A 19,556-nucleotide genomic window follows, 5' to 3' on the forward strand; every position below is an offset into this window, starting at 1 on the left:
AAAGTTCCATGAACTTTCACCCGCGAGAGGTAAGTTCTCTCAATCGGGTTGGCACAGTACCTTAATATGAAGAAATGATGCAGCTGAAGACGTTGTTTCCTGGCAGTTCCCTCAGATCTCACTGTTCCTCAGTCATGGGGACAAGAGGAGGACGTGGTGGACTGGTCAAACAAGCTGACAAAATGGAAGATCTTCGGTTCGAGTAGCTGTCGTCAAGCACACAAGCTGGTGTCCTTCCCTCTGGTCAATCCTAACCAGCTCAGAGAATGGTATCTAGGTGGCTTATGATTTGATTGGTCCCACCAACTCAAGGGAAGAAGTCGTCCTTGAAGGGGCTTCTCTGTCGAGATGAACTTGGCAATTCGGACCTGCAGCAGGGCTTCACTGGGCAAACCAATGGTCCAGGAGTTGCAGCAGCCGTCCTCTTCCAGCTCGTCTTCGGTTCTTTCGTTCCAGTGGTCGACTCTGCTTTCCAGTCGAAGAGACTTGCCTTTTAAACAGTTTTCTCCCTTTCATTCCAGCCTAGCTGTCACTCACCCAGCAGGGTGGGTGTTCTTGCCAGACAGTCAGCCAATCACGCCAGAGTTCATTTGGGTATCCTAGGAGACTAAGCCCGGGGAGTTTCGGGCACCTCCCTCACTTCCTGCCCACCCGAGAGACTCAGGCGCCAGAGGCGGTCTTCAGTCCTGAAGCCAGTCAAAGGCATACGAACAAAGGGACCAAACCTGGTTTGGCGCGTGGAGACACTCTAGGACGTTTCCAAAAAGAAATGGTGAAAAAAGAACACCGGGACCTGTTTAAACAAAGAGGCTTAAGGCACCATCTTGAAAAACATGGCTCCCACGATTTTTAGCTATCTGTGTTCTCGGCCAAAATCATGGTAGTTCGTTGTAAAACCACTGCCACCAGCCATTTCGATAGGAAAGGTTAGCATTTGACTGCTGCATGTGTTGCTAGACACTGGGGATACTAGGTAACTCCTCACGCACTCTACAGGAAGATCGTGTGTGCTGGGTCTAGGAATTTAAAAATACTAGTAAAGTCAAGTTAACCTTACATTCTCTGGGAAACAGTAGTTTATCCCAGAGAAGGTATTTAAACCTTTTGGTCATGTAACACACATGAAAAGATGATGCCTATGGAGTTAACTAAAACTCCATAATCAAAGAACACAAGAGTTAAAAACACATCAAAATACATGAGTGGGGAAAAAAGGCTCACACTCTTTCCAGGTAAAAAAGAAAATTAAGTCCTCAAAATCTAGCAAAGTTGCTGGGTGTCTCTAAGGTGAAGGGAATTATCGCTTTAATGAGAATTCTCTGTAACACTCATCCCCTCCCAGACTAAGGAACAGGAGGATTTAATCCACCCCTGGATCAATCTCCTTACTCCAGTCGGTCATACATTTTGGAGAGGCCATCAGCATTTTGGTGATCATCCTGACCTGTGTTCAATGGTAAAATCAAACCCCTGTAGGCTGATTGACCATCTTACCAATTTAGGATTTTCCCCCTTCATCTGCATTAACCATCTCAAGGGTTGGTGGTCAGCCTGAATCATGAAAGTAGATCCATAAAGGTATGTTCTAAACTTCCTTAGTGACCCCACAATAGCAAAACCTTCTATTTCAATGGTTGCCCACCTTGTTTCTGGTTCCTGCAGCTTTCTGCCGATGAAGCAGATGGGGTGCTCCCTACCTTTCTCATCGGCTGACTCAGAACTGCACCTATATCTGTATTGGAAGCATCTGTTTGCACAATGAAGGTTTGGCTGTAGTCGGGATCTCTTAAGACTGGAGCTTGTCAAAAGGCTTTCTTAAGTCCTTCAAATGCCTTGGTGCTCTCCTCATTCCACCTGACCTTTTAGGACATTTGGGTGAGGAGACTACATTCAAGGGAGAAGCTATGGACCCATAGTACTCTAGGAAGTTCATATAATAACCAGTGAGACTTAAGAAGGCTCTCACTTGGGTTTGAGTAGTAGGGGTGGCCCATTCTTGCACAGCTTGTACTTTGCTAGGAAATGGCCTTATTCCACCTCCTCCCACCTTCTGTCCAAGGTAGACCACTTTGCTCTGACCAATTTGACATTTACTTGTTTTTATGGTCAGATGGGCCTGCTCAAGAGCCTGCAAAACATCTCCTAAGCGGTCAACATGTTCTTTCCAAGTAGTGCTGACCACTGCAATGTCATTCAAGTATGCCATGCTGCAGAAGTCCTCCATCCCATTCAGAACATGATTAACCATCCTTTGGAATGTTGCAGGTGCATTCTCTAATCCAAAAGGCATTACCTTAAACAGGTAGAGGCCTGCTGTGGTTGAAAATGAAATGCAGTTTTCTCCTTGACATGGTCTGTCGCAGCTATTTGTCAACAGCCTGACGTTGGGTCGAATGTACTGAGGTACTTGGCTGAACCAAGTTTGTCCACCAGCTCATCTGTCCTAGGTAAAGGATGGGCATCAGTCTTGGTGACTGCATTTAGAGCTATATAGTCCACACAGAATCTCTACTCCTTGGATCCTGCCTTTGGCACTAGGACAACTGGACTAGACCGTGGACTGGTAGAGGGTTCTGTTACCCCGAGAGCAAGCATCTTGTTGACCTCTTCCTTTATGTGGGTTCTTACATGATCTGACATCCTGTAACCTCTGCTTTTAACAGGTAAACAATCACTAGTGAGAATATCGTGCTGGCCCCAAGGCGTCAAGCCTGGTGATAGTGAAAACAGGGAGGCAAACTGATTTAACAGAAACTTGCACTTCACTTGTTGTTCCAGTGTCAGATTAGAAGGGAGATTAACTCCTATTTTCTCATCGAAAGGTTGTCCCCTGGGAAGATCAGGTAGAGGTTCACTCTCTTCCTCCTCTTGAGCTGAAGCTAGAAGCAAAGCTCCCACTTCTGGTCTTGAGACATAGGCTTTTAGACAGTGTGAAAGACCCTGGGGGCCTCCTTAGGATTGCCTAGGTCCACCAGATAATTGACCTCCAAGTTTTCCCACAACCTTGAAGGGTCCAATCCATTTGTCCTGTAAGGCCTTCTGCCTTGTAGGTACCATAACTAAATCTTGCTGGTTTTGGGTAAACTCAACCATGTTGGCCTTCTGGTCATGCCAATGCTTCACCAGAGCCTGACCTGCTTTTAAGTTATCAGATGCTTCTGTCATCATGTGTCATTCTCTGGAGACCTAACGCATAGTCGGCGAATCTCGCTGGCTTTTTGGTAGGAGTACCCTCCAACTCCTCCTTGATTAGGGCCAGTGGACCATTAACTGGATGACCATAGAGAAGCTCAAAGGGACTAAATCCAACTCCCTCCTGAGGGACTTCTCTATAAGCGAAGAGAAGGCATGGCAGTAGAAGGTCCCACATTCTACTAAGGGGTTCTTCTAAAGCACCTATCGTGCTCTTCATAATACTGTTGAACCTCTCTACCAACTCATTCATCTGGGGATGGTAGGCAGTTGAGAACTTGCAAGTCACTCCACAGTTTTTCCACATGGCCTGCATGAAGTTGGACATAAAATTTGATCCCCTGTCAGAGATGACTTCCTTAGGAAAACCTACTCTGGTACAAATACCAAGTAGAGCCTCAGCAACAGCCTGAGCTGTAACAGTCCTTATATGTGTGGCTTCAGGATACCTAGTAGCATGGTCTACTACAACCAATATAAATCATTTGCCTGATGAGACTGGAGGGTCTAAGAGACCAACAATGTCTATTACTACCCCATTTTATTTGACACTGCCTCCCTGCACATCAACCAGTGATGTAGTTATTGCATATCCTTTGGATTCATGGACCCAATGGTGCCAAAAAATACAAATTACGTTACAAAGGTGGTGCCATATCGCAAGCACATTCAGCAGCAATCGGATGCCACTAAATAAGGTACTCAAAGTATTTTGTGCTTCACCTCTCTAAATACTGTTCACTCATTTGAGAAGGGTACAAATCAGTTGGTCCTTATATTGATTCAGTTTTTGCTCAGCTGAGGGTATTAAAACGGGGGCAAAAATGTAAAAGCCTGTCCTGGGCTGATGGTTGGGTATCCCTTTCCTGAAGCAGTGTGGCCTTACTCATAGAGTGGGTCTGATTTGAACGGTTAGATGTTTACAACCAACTATAACCGTAGGTAACCACAAAGTGAAGGCGTACATGTTAATTGATTATTTATTCTTATTGCTCCCTGTTCACTTGCTTTCATTCTCATTATGCCTTCCCCTTTTTGATCCCCGAAAACCTATTCTCAGGTGGACTGCAGCAAAACTAATAGAAAAAATAATTGGCTTGCTTGACTTTTTGTCAGCTATGCTCCTTAACTTTACTTGTACCTCCCCCAAAATAGATGTACTTTGTGAAATTTTACACTGGTACAGGAAAAGATCCAGTCTCCTAAACTCTAGTCTGGCGTATATTGAAAGTCCCTTGCCTTTCGTTTCTTAATTCCCATCATGCGTTTTAAAAGTTCTCAAAATACATATTAGCCACTGTGGATTCCGGGACCTGTGGCCCTAATTTGGTAACTATTCGTAACAACCTCCAGACTATCTTTAAGCTGTCAGCCACTCCATCTCTTCTGGGATGAATTGGTACATGTTGTTTTATTTAGTATATGCAGTGTCACACGTTTACATGTGACTCTAACAGCTTAATTGGTGGAATTCTCGTGAAATTCAAAATCTAAATGAGCCAACAACATTAACAGAGATGACTCTGGGGGGTGGGGGATGACCATCTTTTACATGTAACATTTGCGTGTAAACTTTTTTTGGTTTGCCTGTTCACCTCCTATATCTCTAGGCATGTACCGCGTATCCCATAGCTATCGATTTTATTTAGGTTGGTTGTGTTCTCAAACTTGTGGTGTCCCTTACAAAGCACAGATCACCGTCATTGCCTCTCATCGGTCACTTTGCATAGGGTGCCACACACATCTTTAAAAAATTACTGATATACTTTGCGTAGTATTGCACGGGTAGTATAGCTCAGTGGCAATGCGCTCGTCTTGGGAGCAAGACTAGGCAGAGCGACGCAGGTTCAAAACCTGGGTCTGCACTAAACTTAATACTTTGGTAATACAGATTGCCCATGCCACAAGCGCAGGAAGTCTTGATTCTATTAAAGACACGGAGGCGAGCATTATGCTTAAACCTCTTTTATTACTGCTCAACACCAATTCTAATCTTTTCTCTTTAAACAGTTGTTTTTTTTTTAAAATTTATTTTTATTACATGCCCCACGGGCTTAAAAAACCATAAACCAAAAACATGGAAACATAAAACTCTCAATCCCAAGATCCTTTTAGTCTCTGTAGTCCTTAGCCTCCTTTCTGTCCACCAATGGCATCTAACTGCCCCATATAAACTCCTGTGTCCCTACGTCCTTTCCTCTTCTTTTTCGCGTCTCCAACTCTGTCTAGTCCTTGAAATTAGTAAACCGGTCCAACTTTAAACAACTCAAATCACTCTGCTACTCTCGTAGTGCAGACCTCTGATAGACCTCATTTTTCTGCTCTTCCCCTAAAACAAAGAGGTTCATCATCATTAGGGTCGGGGAAATCCTTCTACACCATTAACAACAAATGCGGTAGAATATACATTTCCACTGCTGATGGGTGGGATAATGCTCGCCTCCGTGTCTTTAATAGAATCAAGACTTCCTGCGCTTGTCGCATGGGCAATCTGTATTCTATTAGAAGACCGGAGGCGAGCATTATGCTTGTTCAAAGCTTTGCATGACAGCCGCCGTAATATTCGTGACTGGCTTAAAGTAAAAGGTCCTAAATACTGAATCACTGGCCTAGTCTGCGGCTTTCATGATCTCTTGCAGCGGAACTCCGGCTGCAAAAGCTCCCAAAGCCATTGCTCCCCTCGCTGAGTGGGCTCCAAATCTAGATATGTCTACTCCAGCCAATAGCATAACCTTTCACCCATCTCGCTATGGTTGCTACCGCTACTGCTCTAAACGGCTTCCTACGCGCAATAAGCAGCTGAGTCACTCCTACTGGTCTCACAGCAGCTGTAACCGCCTCAACCTCTTCAAGCATTGCGCTACGCAGAGTTTGCTATTACTTGGAAAATACGGGTACGAAATTATTCTGGAATTAGTTTTGGTACGCTGCGCTATGTTGAAAGCCACACCTTCCGGATAGAAAATCTTCCTGTCTATCTCGAGAGCTTTAACATCAGAAGTATGTCTACATGAGACTAAACATAATAACATAGCTAGCTTCCCTGACAATTGCTTCTCCGACAGAAGCTCATTGCTTGGCCATTGTTCCAGCAAGCGTAATACCCTTGTGACATCCCACAGAACTGAATATCTAGGCATCGGAGGCCTGCTTACTCTAATGCCTTTTAAGGAGTCTCATCACTGCTGGATGCTCTCCTGCTGGCACTCCTTCCACCAGTTCGTGCCCTGCGGAAATGGCAGATCTATAGACCCCTGTTGTTCTAAATGCTTTCCCTTCTGCGCTTGGCGCTGCCAGAAAATTTATGATTTGAGCTATAGGTGCTGAAATGGAAGGAATACTCCTCTCCCTGCACCATAATTCCCAGGCATGCCAAGCGGAATTATAGCTCCTGACTGTCGAGGGAGCCCATGAAACTTTGATGAGCTCCGTAGCTTCCTCTGAAAGACCCGGCAGGTGCCACCTCCGCCGGAAGATTCTGCAGGCCAACAGCGTCGGAGTCTGATCCCTGATCAAAGGGTGAGGCGCTCCTGCTGGATCTAGGAGGAGATCCTCTCGGTGTAAGATCCTCTGAGGGAAATCTGTAGAAAGTTCCATCCGAATCGGAAACCAGGCCTGAGGGAGTCACTATCACTAAATCTGCTCTGTCTCTGCACACCTTCGCTAGGGTTCTGGCTATCATTGCGAAGGGGGGAAATGCGTAATGGACGTTCCGTCCCCAAGACTGGAGGAATGCGTCCGTCCCCAGAGCCTCTGGGTCTAGTCTCCAGCTGAAATAATTCCTCAGGTGCTTGTTTAGTCTGGAGGCAAACAGATCCGTATGAAACGGCCCCAACCTGTGCTGCAGTTTGTCGAAAACCACCTTGTGTAGTCTCCAGTCGCTGGAGTCTACCCGATAGCGAGAATTCCAGTCGGCCACAGTATTCTTCACTCCCGGAAGATACTCCGCTGTGACTGAAATATTCTTGCTCAGGCTGAAGTGCCAAAAGTCCTTGGCGATCTCCACAAGCATTTTGGATTTTGTTCCCCCTAGCTTGTTGATATATCTCACCGCTGAGATATTGTCCATGCGTAGTAGAATGCAACACTGAGCTTTGTCTCTGGAAAAGGCTTTCACTGCGAAAGACCCCGCCAGCAGCTCTAAGCAGTTGATATGCAGCTCCAGCTCTTCCGGAGACCACTTTCCGCCTGTTTCTGTGCTTCCGCACCTGGCTCCCCAGCCTGACCTGCTGGCGTCTGATTCTATTATAAGCTCCGGCCTGTCTCCGAAAATAGCTCTGCCGTTCCATGCTTCCATATTGCTCAGCCACGAACGAAGTTCTGTCCTGCTGTCTTCGTCCAAAGGAACTTGATGATGGTATCTCCATCCTTTCTGTAGATACTTGATCTTGAGCCTCTGAAGGGCTCGATAGTGCAGTGGTCCGGGGAAGATAGCCTGAATCGAGGCCGCTAGAAGGCCCGCTATCCTGGCTAGATTCCGAAGCGAAATAAACTGTCTCCCCACAGCTGCTTTCAGATCTTTCTTGATGGCTCCTATCTTGGATGACGGGAGAGCTAGCGTGGCCTTTCTTGTATCTATGGCGAAGCCTAGGAATTCTAGACTCCTGCTTGGGACGAGCACTGACTTCTCTTTGCTGATCAAAAAGCCCAGGCTGGAGATAGGCAGTCGACCATTGCACCTGCCTCTGCAGCCCCTCTCTGCTCTCTGCCATAAGAAGGATGTCGTTCAAGTAAATGATCATCCTTATGCCCTGCTCTCGCATCGCGGTGGCTACCGGCCTCATCAGTTTTGTGAAGGCCAAAGGCGCTGACGCTAGCCCGAACAGCAAAGTCCTGAACTGCCATAACTCCTCTTTCCACCTGAAACGCAGGAAGTGCCGGAATCGAGGGTCTACCGGAATTGTCAAGTATGCGCCTTTTAAATCTAGTCGGGCTAGCTAATCGTCTTTCCTTAGGAGGTCCGCCAACAAGTGCATCCCCTCCATCTTGAAGTGCCTGTAAACCAGCCACCCGTTCAGTTCCTTCAAATTGATAACAGGTTTCACCTTCCCTTTGTGGTGTACTAAGAACATGTTGCTTAGGAACCCCTGTGCTTGCGGCTGTGCCCTCTCTATTCGCGCTAGCGCCTCCAATTCTGCTTCCAGGAGATCTAACTCCTCTGCTGATGAATGCATGCGGTGCAGGGTTTGAGTCTGCCTCGGCTCTTCCACAAAATCTAGCTGAAAGCCCTGAACTGTCTGAATTTCCCATGCGTCTGCTGATAATGCGTGCCAGTTGTCTATAAAAAGCAGTGTTCTCCCTCCCACCGGGGTTAACTTGCTACGCTCTCACCTGTGGGCTATTCTGGTGCCTGAAGTATCCTCTGCCTCTGCGTCCTTTGAAGCCTCTGCCTCTGCTGGGGAAGAACGAATCCTGTTGGCGTGACTCCCAATATTGTGCTCTGGGCCCTTGAGGTCTCCTGTTGTAATTGAGGCGGCCGGACGAGCGACCTCTGTTGCGACCGGCCCCTGCAAAAACCCGGGAAGGGAAGACCTTTCTGATCGATGATTGAGCTCGCTCCAGTGCGGTGTAGGTCCCTACAAGTTCATTTCCTTGACGAACGTGTCGCCAAAGAGGAGACCTTACGCTCCTTCACCTGCCTTGTAGGAGGCCAAGTCTCCCAGTTTGTTGTCTATTTTCAACAACGCTTACCTACGTCTCTCCACTGAAATTGCAGTATTCGCATTTCCTAAGTGGCATACCGCTCTCTGGGCCCATCCGGCCAGGATGTACGGGTCTACCGGCTCCCCCGTGTCCTTGGCCCTCTCAGCGAGGTCCATGATTTTCGCTATCAGGCCCGTCCGTTCTAAAATCTTATCCTGACAGGACCGCCATGCGCGAGCCATCCCTCTGCGCGTGTCCTTACCGGCCTTCGTAATGAAGGTCAACATTTTGGGGTCAAGCTCCGTGGTCTCCGCCACCTTCCCCGAGAGCTCTGGTCTGGGACACCCTGCTCGTAATCTGAACCTTATCTCCTTCTCCAGAGGTTTCCTCATTTTCTGAGACATGTATAGCGCTACCTTGGAGATGGCGCCCATTCTGTGGATCGTGGATGCCTGATGGCATCAGGCTCAAACATATCCGACATATCCTCCTCAGGGGCACCTTCCACCATGCTGGCATCATTTTCTGTCTGTCTCTCTCTCTACCGTGCTCCCAGACAGACTTTTCACCTCTTCCTCCTGCTCATCATACTTTTTCTGAGGAAGACTGTGAAACCCCTGTGTTTTCTGCCCCTGGGGTGGGGGGTACGAGACTGGGCAATGCTGATCTGGAAAGGAACGCGTCCTTAAGCCTGTCAAAGGCGTCAGCCGCCTCTAGGGACTTTTCTTTCTTCTCTGTTTGTAAGTCCGGGGGGGGTAGAAGAGTGCTTCCTCTTCCGGGCTGCTTTACACCCCCTCTGTTCCTTTAATAGAGGCTTGGTGGTGGAGGTCCCCTCACCCGGGTCTTCCTTACTGCCAGCTTTTGTGCCCAAAATATCTTCCAGGATCTGAAGCCTGTCCTGGATAGGCTGTACCCCTTGAGCTACTGCTTTGACTAGAGAATCCCCTAGGACTTTCTTAAAACTCTGGGAAAGATCGAACTCTTCCTCCTGTAGCTCTTGCTCTTGGTCTGAGTACTCCTCCCAGTACTCATCTCCACGGTCACAGGCCATTACCCTGATTAGAGATATAGGTACCAGCTGCTAGAAATGACTCCAATTGCTTCTGCCACTGAGCAGCACACGAGCGGTTAATTCGAATGTTGGGTTTTTAAAAAAAAAATTTATTTTATTCCAAGCCTCTAAATCGCTCGATAAATGGATTTGCGATAGTCTGATTCCTTTCAAACCGCCCGCACTCCTGAGCGTTTGAGTAAAGAACATTCCTTGAGTCGGCGTATCTTTTCTGTGCATGCGCGGAAGCCTCAATGAACCCGCTTCCTCCTCGGTGGTTCCTATGACTGAACGCGTCTTTCGCGCCTTTGCCGACAATGAGGGAACGGGCTCCCCTACGCGAGCAAGATCACTCGCGGGATGCCCGTCGCCTCGCCTGCGCCCTGCTAAACAATGAAATACAATATCAATGTAAGCGGGCGCTGCCGCGTGTCGCGTACGAACGCCGACTTTACCGTTCGGATTAATTTGCGCTTGCAGGGATGAAATATATACGCTCCTACGCGCTAGACCATTATATTATCCGATTATATCCCACTAACGTAAAACCCTGCTTCACCTTTTACTGACACAAAATGCGCTAACTTAAACACGCAATCGCTCTACTGTCGAGCAGCAAAAGAAGAGGAAAGGACCTAGGGACACAGTAGTTTATATGGGGCAGAAAGCTGCCATCGGTGGACAGAAATAAGGCTAAGGACTACAGAGACTAAAAGGATCTTGGGATTGAGAGTTTTATGTTTCCATGTTTTTGGTTTATGGTTGTTTTTAAGCCCGTGGGGCATGTAAAAAACCAAAAAAAATACAAAAAGTTTAAAGAGAAGTTTGAATAGCTGTTGAGCAGTAATAAAAGACGTTTAAGCATAATGCTCGCCTCCGGTCTCGTAATAGAATCTTCATCAATCACTTCTCAGCAGTGCTGATAATCATCCTGTATTTGTATATAATACAGTACTATATCAAGAGCATTAGAGGGTATGCAAGTATGTGTTCTATTTATTTTGTTGCCACTTCTTTTTGTATTTAGTTGTCAAATCTTCTTGTGTGTTGACTACATGCTTGTGCAATGGATTTGTCGACTAACACTCCATCTCCTCTGAACAAAAGTATTGTCATATCTCCCATTCATTTAGTCTTCTCTGGTCATAATTCTATGCCTGTCTTAATTGTTAATAGTGTTTCTTTCTGAGACCGCTGGTTTGAGCTGATTGGTAACTTTATAGTTTATTTCTATCCATTTCTTGGTTGCGTGGTGTGACTGCAGCATTCTCAAATGTCACCATTATATCTAAACAATGGACCTGCTGGATGTTATAACTTTAGCAATACGTATGTCATTTATCCAGCTTTCAAATTGTTGTAAACTCTTTTAGGTACTTTGCCAACTTACACCAAAACAAGGAAGAGGAATATTAATGATATTTTTGTATCTACATTCATTTTAATTCAACATATGATTTTGTTTGAATCACTGCTTGTAGATCTATGCAAAATTCTGACTTTTCCCGAAACTGCATGTAAAACCGTTCTTGCTCATTGAAATTGATAACTGTGAAATCAGAAATTCACAATGAACTTATTCCAGATTTTGTGAATGTGCTTCTCATAATGCTTTAGCACTTCCCGATATGACATGTTGGCACTCCTTTCTTAACTGTAAAACCTCTTTGTGGTGCCCTCCTGTCTTTTCCATTCAATACTTTTTAACACGGCTGCACAGGGTATTCTTAAAATGTTAATTCCTCTGGATGTGAGAATCTATGCAAAGGGGTGTACTCAATCGAGAGTTTGATTAGATAATGAACTGACCTGCCTGTAGTGATATGTCTGTGGTGGTGGAGGACATATGATGGAAATAGTGCTTAAGCTAGGCTCTGTCGAAGGTTCGGAGCAGTTAGCGCTGGAAGGGTAATCTATCAGGGGAGTATGCGGGAGAAGAATCCATAGTAGGAACATTTCTGGTAAGTAATTTCTCCTTCTGCACAGTCTTCATCAAACCATGATATGGATGTAATGTTTTCTTTGGTGTCTGTTGTGCCCCTTAATGCCGCACTGCTAATTCTGGTGGACTCTGCCAGTGGACACAGGCCCGTTTCTCATGTGAAGCATCTTCTCGCTGCAACCCTATGGTTTGAAAATGCCTGGAGCTGGGAGCATTTTTTAGCTCCTGCTTATAGCCTTGGAGAGCCTGATTAGCTTAACACCAATGGGTACTTGAAGCTACTTTGACTCCCTCGACCAATTGGTGCCATACAAACCTACCTATGGGACACTACACATGGTGTTTGGGAACATGTCTATATGATCATTTGGACACATCTATCTGCAACTCTCTATGTACCATCTACTTGTTCCCCACAAGTACCTTACTGGTTGATTCTAGCAAACCAGGAACTACTTTTAGCTTCTGCTCAACAGATCCTTATTTTGATCCCAGAACCATTTCTGTAATGTTCTTTGTCTGTTAATTCATTTGATGCTAGGCCTTTGTTGCTGGTTTCATCTGGTCCTCCATGTACACCAGCCCTTACTCCCAGGTTGACGAAGTGTTACACAGATGGGGTTATGTTCACTCTCCATCCTTGAAGTCATCTGTTCTTTGTTGAAATTGTGTTACAGTGGGAGGGGAAGTTAATATGTCTGTAAGGGAATGGGATTTTCCTCTGAAAAGAAACTATTCCTATTTCGAATGGATTGTGTCCTCCTACATATTTTACATCTTTGACATGTAATGTCCACAGCTGTATAATAAAGATTTTCCATAATAACTTACTATAAATTCTTGATTCTATTAAAGACACGGAGGCGAGCATTATGCGTCTTTCTTTTTAATTATATAAAGAAAGCTCAGCAGCAAGATATTTTCATGCACTTAATATAGCAAGGTCATTCTGAAGTGCATGGGTAAAATATGTAACATAAAACACTTTCAAAATACGTAAAACAGTTCAAAATATTAACCCAATAATGTAAGAAACTTCAAGTCCCATGAGGCTCCAAAGGCCAGTCTTTTTGATCACGTGGTACTGTGCCTCCAATGGATGCCCAGATGGTGTCTCAAACAGTCCTGAACAAGAAATAACTTCCTCTTTCGAGGCTGCGAACTTGCTGATTTTGATAATCGTTGTAGACTTCATTTAACCAGATGCAAGAATCAGTGGGCTCGCACATCAGGTGGACTTTTCTGTGGAGGCTGTCAAGAAGAATAAAAAATATATATTAACTCTTGCGTATGACAACCCTAGTTCCCTTAAAGGGGTGGGAGAAAAGCATCTTATTATTGTTACACAATATATGAATTCAGCTCGAGAGATTCAAGCAGTACGTAATATGCTTTTCTTCGATGGGTGGGATAATGCTCGCCTCTGTGTCTTTAATAGAATCAAGAATTAAGTTATTATGGAAAATCTTTATTCTATGTTAAGACCGGAGGCTCACATTATGCTTGTTCAAAGCTTACTTACCACTATTGAAGCAGGTTGTTCTACTGGTTTTAAGTAGAATCCTTTAAAGACTGATTCGCCTGCCCAATCGGCCATCCTCATGATGTCCTCCAGACGAACGCCAATATGAAAGGCTTTTGAAGCCATGGTGCCTCTGAATGAGCCCCGAACTGGAGTGTATCGATCCCAGCTTGGGTTAACGTCCAGTGCACCCAGCGGGCTAAGCTAGGCGTTGACTGCCTTGTGGGGTTTGCGAATAGCTAGGAGGAGTTGCCCGTTCGGAGATGATCTGAGCGGGGTTGTTACTTCCTCATATGCACTCTTGAATCGTATTTAGTTCTTTTTACATGAAAAACGATACCATCAGGGGAAAAAACCTGCCGTCTAGATCTAGAGCTCTAACGTCCGATACTCTCCTGCAAGAAATGAGACAAAGTAATGTAGTAAGCTTGCCGGAGAGTGCCGTCCGCAATAACTCTTAGTTAACTGGCCATGAAAGGAATAACGGGCCGGAGGAGGTACTGTAAGGCGGATACCTTTCAACAGTCTGCAACCCAGTTGATTTTCTCCAACTGTAGCTCCCTGTATAAGATCGTGGCCTGCGGAGATCGCTGATCTATACGCGTTTACTGTTCTGTAAGCAAGACCGCTTTCTACTAGGGAAGCCAAACAATTTAGAATCTCTTCTAAAGGCGCTGAAACTGGATGCAAGTTCCTGTCTTGACACCATGTTCTCCATGTATTCCAGGAATTGGAATATTGTTTACGTGTAGCTGGGGCCCAGCTTTCCTCAATGAGATGGATCGCTTTGGTGGACATTCCTGGAGTTCTCCATCGTGCCCTGAAATCCTCCAAGCTGCTAGTGTCATTAACCTGGAGACTAGCGGGGGTGAGCTTGACCCCATGGATCTAACAGGAGATCCTGATACTGGGGTAGAAGGATTGGAAAATCTGTGGAAAGTTCCAGAATAACTGGATACCAAGTCTGAGAAGGCCATACTGGGGCTATGAGGACTAGCTCTGCTTTGTCCTGACGGACCTTTGCCAGGGTCCTCGCTACCATGGAAAAGGGGGGAAACTCGTAGATAATCCCCTGTGTCCAAGGCTGCAGGAATGCGTCTATCGCAGAGGCTGCCGGATCTGGTCTCCAGCTGTAAAACACCGGGAGCTGCGTGTTGAGCCGAGACGCAAACAGGTCTATGGACAGCGGGCCCCAGTACCGCTGTAAACGGAGGAATATGTGCCTGTCTAGAGTCCAATAGCTGGAATCGGAGTAATGGCGGGAGTGCCAATCTGCTACTACGTTCTTGAGACCAGGCAGATATTCTGCTGTAACTGAAATCTGATGATCCAAGCAGAAATCCCAGAAATCTTTGGCGAGCTCTGCTAGTGGACGGGACCTGGTACCGCCTAGATGATTGATGTATCTTACGGCAGATACGTTGTCCATTTTTAGCAGAATGCAGAAGCTCACTTTGTCTCTGGCAAAAGAACGTACTGCGAACGAACCTGTGAAAAGTTGTAGGCAATTGATGTGCATCTCCAGCTCCTGTGGAGACCAAGTCCCTCCAATGGCCGCCGTGCCACATCTTGCTCCCCATCCTGAACGACTAGCATCTGATTCTGTGTGTGATACCCACCAATTCAGCTCTCTCCTCGCTTGAGGAGACAGTGTCAACTGTTGAGAATAAGAAAGACTGCGTCTCAGGTGTTGAACTTTCAATCTTTACAATTCCCGGTAATGTAAGGGATCCGGAAAGATTGCTTGAATGGATGAGGACAGAAGGCTCTTAGTGAGATGAAATCCCTCTGAAGGAGCCTGCGAATTTCTCTTTTGGTCGAATGTATCTTGGCAGCTGGAAGGCGAAGCTGTGAACTCTGGGTGTCCACTTTGAACCAGAGAAATTCTAGATTCCTGGAAGGACAAAATTGATTTCTCCCAGTTGATGAGGAAACCAAGCCTGTGAAGCAAATTTATTGGCAGCTTGGTTTGTTCTTGCGCTAGCTCTTGAGATTGAGCCATAAGAATGTCGTCCAGGTAAATTATCAGGCAGACGCCTCGTTCTCTTAAGTGAGCTACTACGAGCTTTAACAGCTTTGTAAATGCCCAGGGAGCTGAAGAGAGCCCGAATGGTAAACTCGTAAACTCCCAATCTTTGTGGTTCCAAGAGAACCTTAGGTAGCTTACATGTTCCGGATGAATTGGCACCGTAAGGTAAGCGTCTTTGATGTCTAAACGTACCAGCCAATCGTTTGGCCTGAGAAGATCCCTGAGCATGTGGATGCCTTCCATTTTGAAATGACGATAGACTATGAATTCGTTGAGCGCTTTCAAGTTTATCACGGGCCTCACCTTCTATTTTCTGTGCACCAGAAATATTGGGCTGAAGAAACCGCCTGGGGTCGAGCAAGATCGAATCGACCTCTTCTGGAATAGACTTTGAATCTCGCTGTCTAGCGCTCTCTGATCTAGCTGTGACATTGTTATTGGAACAGGGGGACTGAACTGGGAAGGTTCTGCAAAAAATTCCAGTCGCAAGCCGCGTGCTACCTCCCTGACCCAGGCGTCTCCTGACAAAGCATCCCAGGCTTCTGAAAAGAATGTTAGCCTCCCCCCAATAGGTGTGAGTGGCGCTGGCGCTGTAATCATTAGACTGACCTGTGGCTTGGTGTGCTCCGTTCCTTGGTCCTCTCCTCCAGTAGCAACCTCAGTTACGTCCTCCTTGGGGGGGGGGGGGGGGGGAGAGAAAGTGTCGGCACGATCTTGCCAGGTGTTTTGTTGCTGGTAATGAGGTCTTCTGTCGAATGCATAACGGCCGGAAGAGCGACCTCACCCTCTGCCGGCCCTGGTGAAAACCTTAGTGGAGAAAACCCTCGAGGCCTGGGCTTTATCCAGTGCAGTGAATGTGCCGACAAACTTGGACATCTCCTTCATAAAAGGATCGCCAAATAGTAGCCCCTACGCGGCGGCACCGGATCCCGTGTTTGCTAGTTCTGCCAGCTTCGCATCAATCTTATATAGTATGCCCTTCCTTCGCTCAGTGGAAATAGTGCAGCTTGCATTTCCCAATAGGCAAATGGCTCTTTAGGCCCAACCGGAGAGAATAGTTGGGTCAATCGAAGTTGAGGAGGTGGAAGCTCCTTCGACTAGGTCTGATATTTTTGCGAGAGGACCAGCCACGTCGATAGCTTATCCTGGCAGGATTTCCTGGCTCTATCTATACCCTTTCTAGGGTCTTTTACATGTTTTGCCATGAAAGTGATCATTTTAGAGTCCAATTCTGGTGTCATAGATACTTTGTGTGGTATTTCAGGGCGTGGGCATTCTGCTCTGAGCCTCGCTCTTATCTCTTTTTCCAGAGGCTTGCGCAGCCTGTTTAACATCTGTTGTTCTGACTGATGATTCCCAGTCCGTGGACCTGGGATGTACCAAATCCTCCGGGTCGAACATCCCCTCGGTAGGGTGTTTTTCCCCGGGAATTCCCTTGGGGATGGAGACTGCCGCATTCCCCGAGGTTGAGGGTTTAGAATCCCAATTCTCGGTATCATCTTCTGAAGAATGTGAAGATTCATCACCATATCTTGGATGTACTCAATGTATAAAGCCCCGATTTTCTTTCTCTGGGCTTGAGGGTCTAACACCCCTGTTTCCTTCCTCGGGGGTAGAGGGTCTTTCAAAGGAAGGGGTTACCTTCCTGGTCATGAAGGTTTGTTTCAGCCTGGAGAGGGCATCCGATATGGCAGCTGTGGCAGGAATCGATTGGCTCGGGGTCACAGAGCTTTTGCTCTTACGAGCCGGACTACTTCCCCCTTGAGTAAGGCGTTTCCTTTTCTGGGTTCGCTTTCCTCTCGTAGGAGAATGCTCCCTCATGCGCTCCTCCATATCTTCCAGGCGCAACTGTATTGGTAAGATCATATCAGTTACCGCTTTTTGTATGCTGTTTTCAACAGCGGACCCTAGAACCTTCTGAAGGCTCCTTTCCATTGCCTCATCAATGTAGCAACCATGTTCTTCTTCCTCAGACCATTCCTGGTTTTGTTGAGGAGAATATTGCTCTGCCATGTCGAATTAAATAACACCTTAACCTTTTTTTATTTTATTATTTCCTGGGCTTGACTACCTTCTCTCACTGCCCAAATGTATCAATATGCCAGATTTATGCTTTAGAGTAAATCCAGTGTAGCTAACAATTTTACTGTCTGGCTAAGGGGCTAAGCATACAAACTTGTATGCTGTGGATACTGCTAGTGTTCCCTTCTTTCTTCTTACATTTTTTTTATATATGATGATCGAATCTTTCACTCGCCTCCTTTCGCTCCGGCACTTATACTCGCATTGATCGTTACTCTTGTAACGGAAATGCTCGCGCGAGTGCCGGAGCTTGAGAACAGGACCAGGGAGAGCTGGAGCTCCCCCTGGTGCCGCACGGGTGCGTCGTGCCCTTCCGAGACGCGTATTCCTCCCCGGAGCCCGTGAGTGAAACTGGGTCGGGGAGGCGAACAGTAAAGATATAAAATGTAAAATAAAGACGGCGCTGCGGCCACGAACGAACAGATTACAATCTGTGAAATATAACGCTCATGTAATCTTCGTTGCCACCCATGTCAGCAGGAAGCAGCTGGCGTCGGTGAACAACGAAGAGCCATAAAACAAGAAAAAACACTTCTTTAAATCATTCACGAGGCGGATTACAAACAAATTTCACAGCTTTCATGCAATAACAAACGCTCTTACAAACAGCGTTACAACCATATCATTCAACACTGCAAGTAAACAGTTCTGAATAAGAAATGACTTCTCTTGCTGTGAGCAGCAAAGAAAGAGGAAGTTATTTCTTGTTCAGGACTGTTTGACACCATCTGGGCATCCATTGGAGGGACAGTACCACATGATCAAAAAGACACTAATGACCTTTGGAGCCTCATGGGACTTGAAGTTTCTTACATTATTGGGTTAATATTGTGAACTGTTTTACGTATTTTGAAATAGTTTTATATTTTACCTATGCACTTTGGAATGACCTTGTTATATTAAGTGCATGAAAATATCTTGCTGCTGAGCTTTCTTTATACAATTAATTTAAAAGAAAGAGAAGCATAATGTGAGCCTCCGGTCTTGACATAGAATTCGGAAACTTTTTCGCCAGAGAGCGTCCTGCATCGATGGTGACGTCACCGGATGTTATAAATAGGACGCAAGCGTGTTTGCTTCGGAGACTTGGCTCACCTCGTGTATTCCTCGTGGATGTCTTCTTCAATGCCTCTGACTCCTCGGTCAGGTTTCAAGACTTGCCTGGACTGCAAGTCGAAAATGTTGATTACCGATTTACATCGCATTTGTTTGTGGTGCTTGGGTGAGAGTCACGACACCGATGACTGTTCCAAATGCCAGTTGATGACTGCTAAGGCCTTGCAAGAGGGTATAAGGGAAAGCTTCAGGTAGGCAGGGGTTCGAAACCCAGCAAGTCCCGTAAATCCAAGTCCAAGGGTATGTCCACAGACAATTTGAGGGGTGACTCTCCGCGGCGGAAGGAGTCCCAGGGGGTCTCAGCCCTGCAGTGGTTCCCGCCATTCGTCGCCCTCGTCTCGGCATTCTGGGAAGCGCCGTCACCGTTCGCCTTCCCCATCCTCCTCGGGGATGTCGCTGCGAGGAAAGTGGCTTGCTCGACTAAGTCCTTGATCCCGGAGGAATGGGCTACCGTTAGGGAGCAGATGTTGGCGATCTTCCAGTCACAGAGCACAGTTCCGTCCGTGCCTTCTGACGAAGCTGGCAAGGAACGGTCTCAATCCGTGCGTGGCTTGCATGCCTTCGTGCTCGGGTCCTCAGACCGATCCTCATCGGGAACCTTCGAGGTTCCGTTCAGACAAGGCTCAGGATGGTTGCAAGAGACGTGCTTCCAGGTCTTGGTCCTGTTCCACAGCAAGACCACAGAAACCTGCTAAGGGCTCGAGGTCGGCATTGGCGCCGTGTCCATCGGATATGGACATCAAGGCTTTGCCTTCGTATCAGCCCACGGCGCTGTCGGTGCCTGTGACGTCAACGCCAAAGCCATCAACGCCCTCAACGCCTTCGAGTCCTTTTGGCCAAACTTTACAGTCAGAGATCCCTACTGATGTGGATCCTCCTAGGAAGGCTACTTCCAAGTCTGTGAGTCCTGTTTCCTCCCTCTGGATGAAATCTATGAGGAGGAGAGGTCCGATTTTGATCTTGAGCCTGATGGGGCTTC

At 46.6% G+C, this 19,556-nt stretch overlaps 1 protein-coding gene across 8 annotated transcripts in view; it reads left to right on the forward strand.

Moving 5' to 3' along the window:
* Window positions 1-19,556, forward strand: part of ZNF131 (zinc finger protein 131) — a 190,919-nt gene that overhangs the window by 95,171 nt on the left and 76,192 nt on the right. The gene's annotated exons all lie outside the window — the stretch shown is intronic.

This window comes from Ambystoma mexicanum, chromosome 6p (assembly GCF_040938575.1).
Source record: "Ambystoma mexicanum isolate Mex_15411 chromosome 6p, UKY_AmexF1_1, whole genome shotgun sequence".
NCBI classification, from domain to species: Eukaryota; Metazoa; Chordata; class Amphibia; order Caudata; family Ambystomatidae; genus Ambystoma; species Ambystoma mexicanum.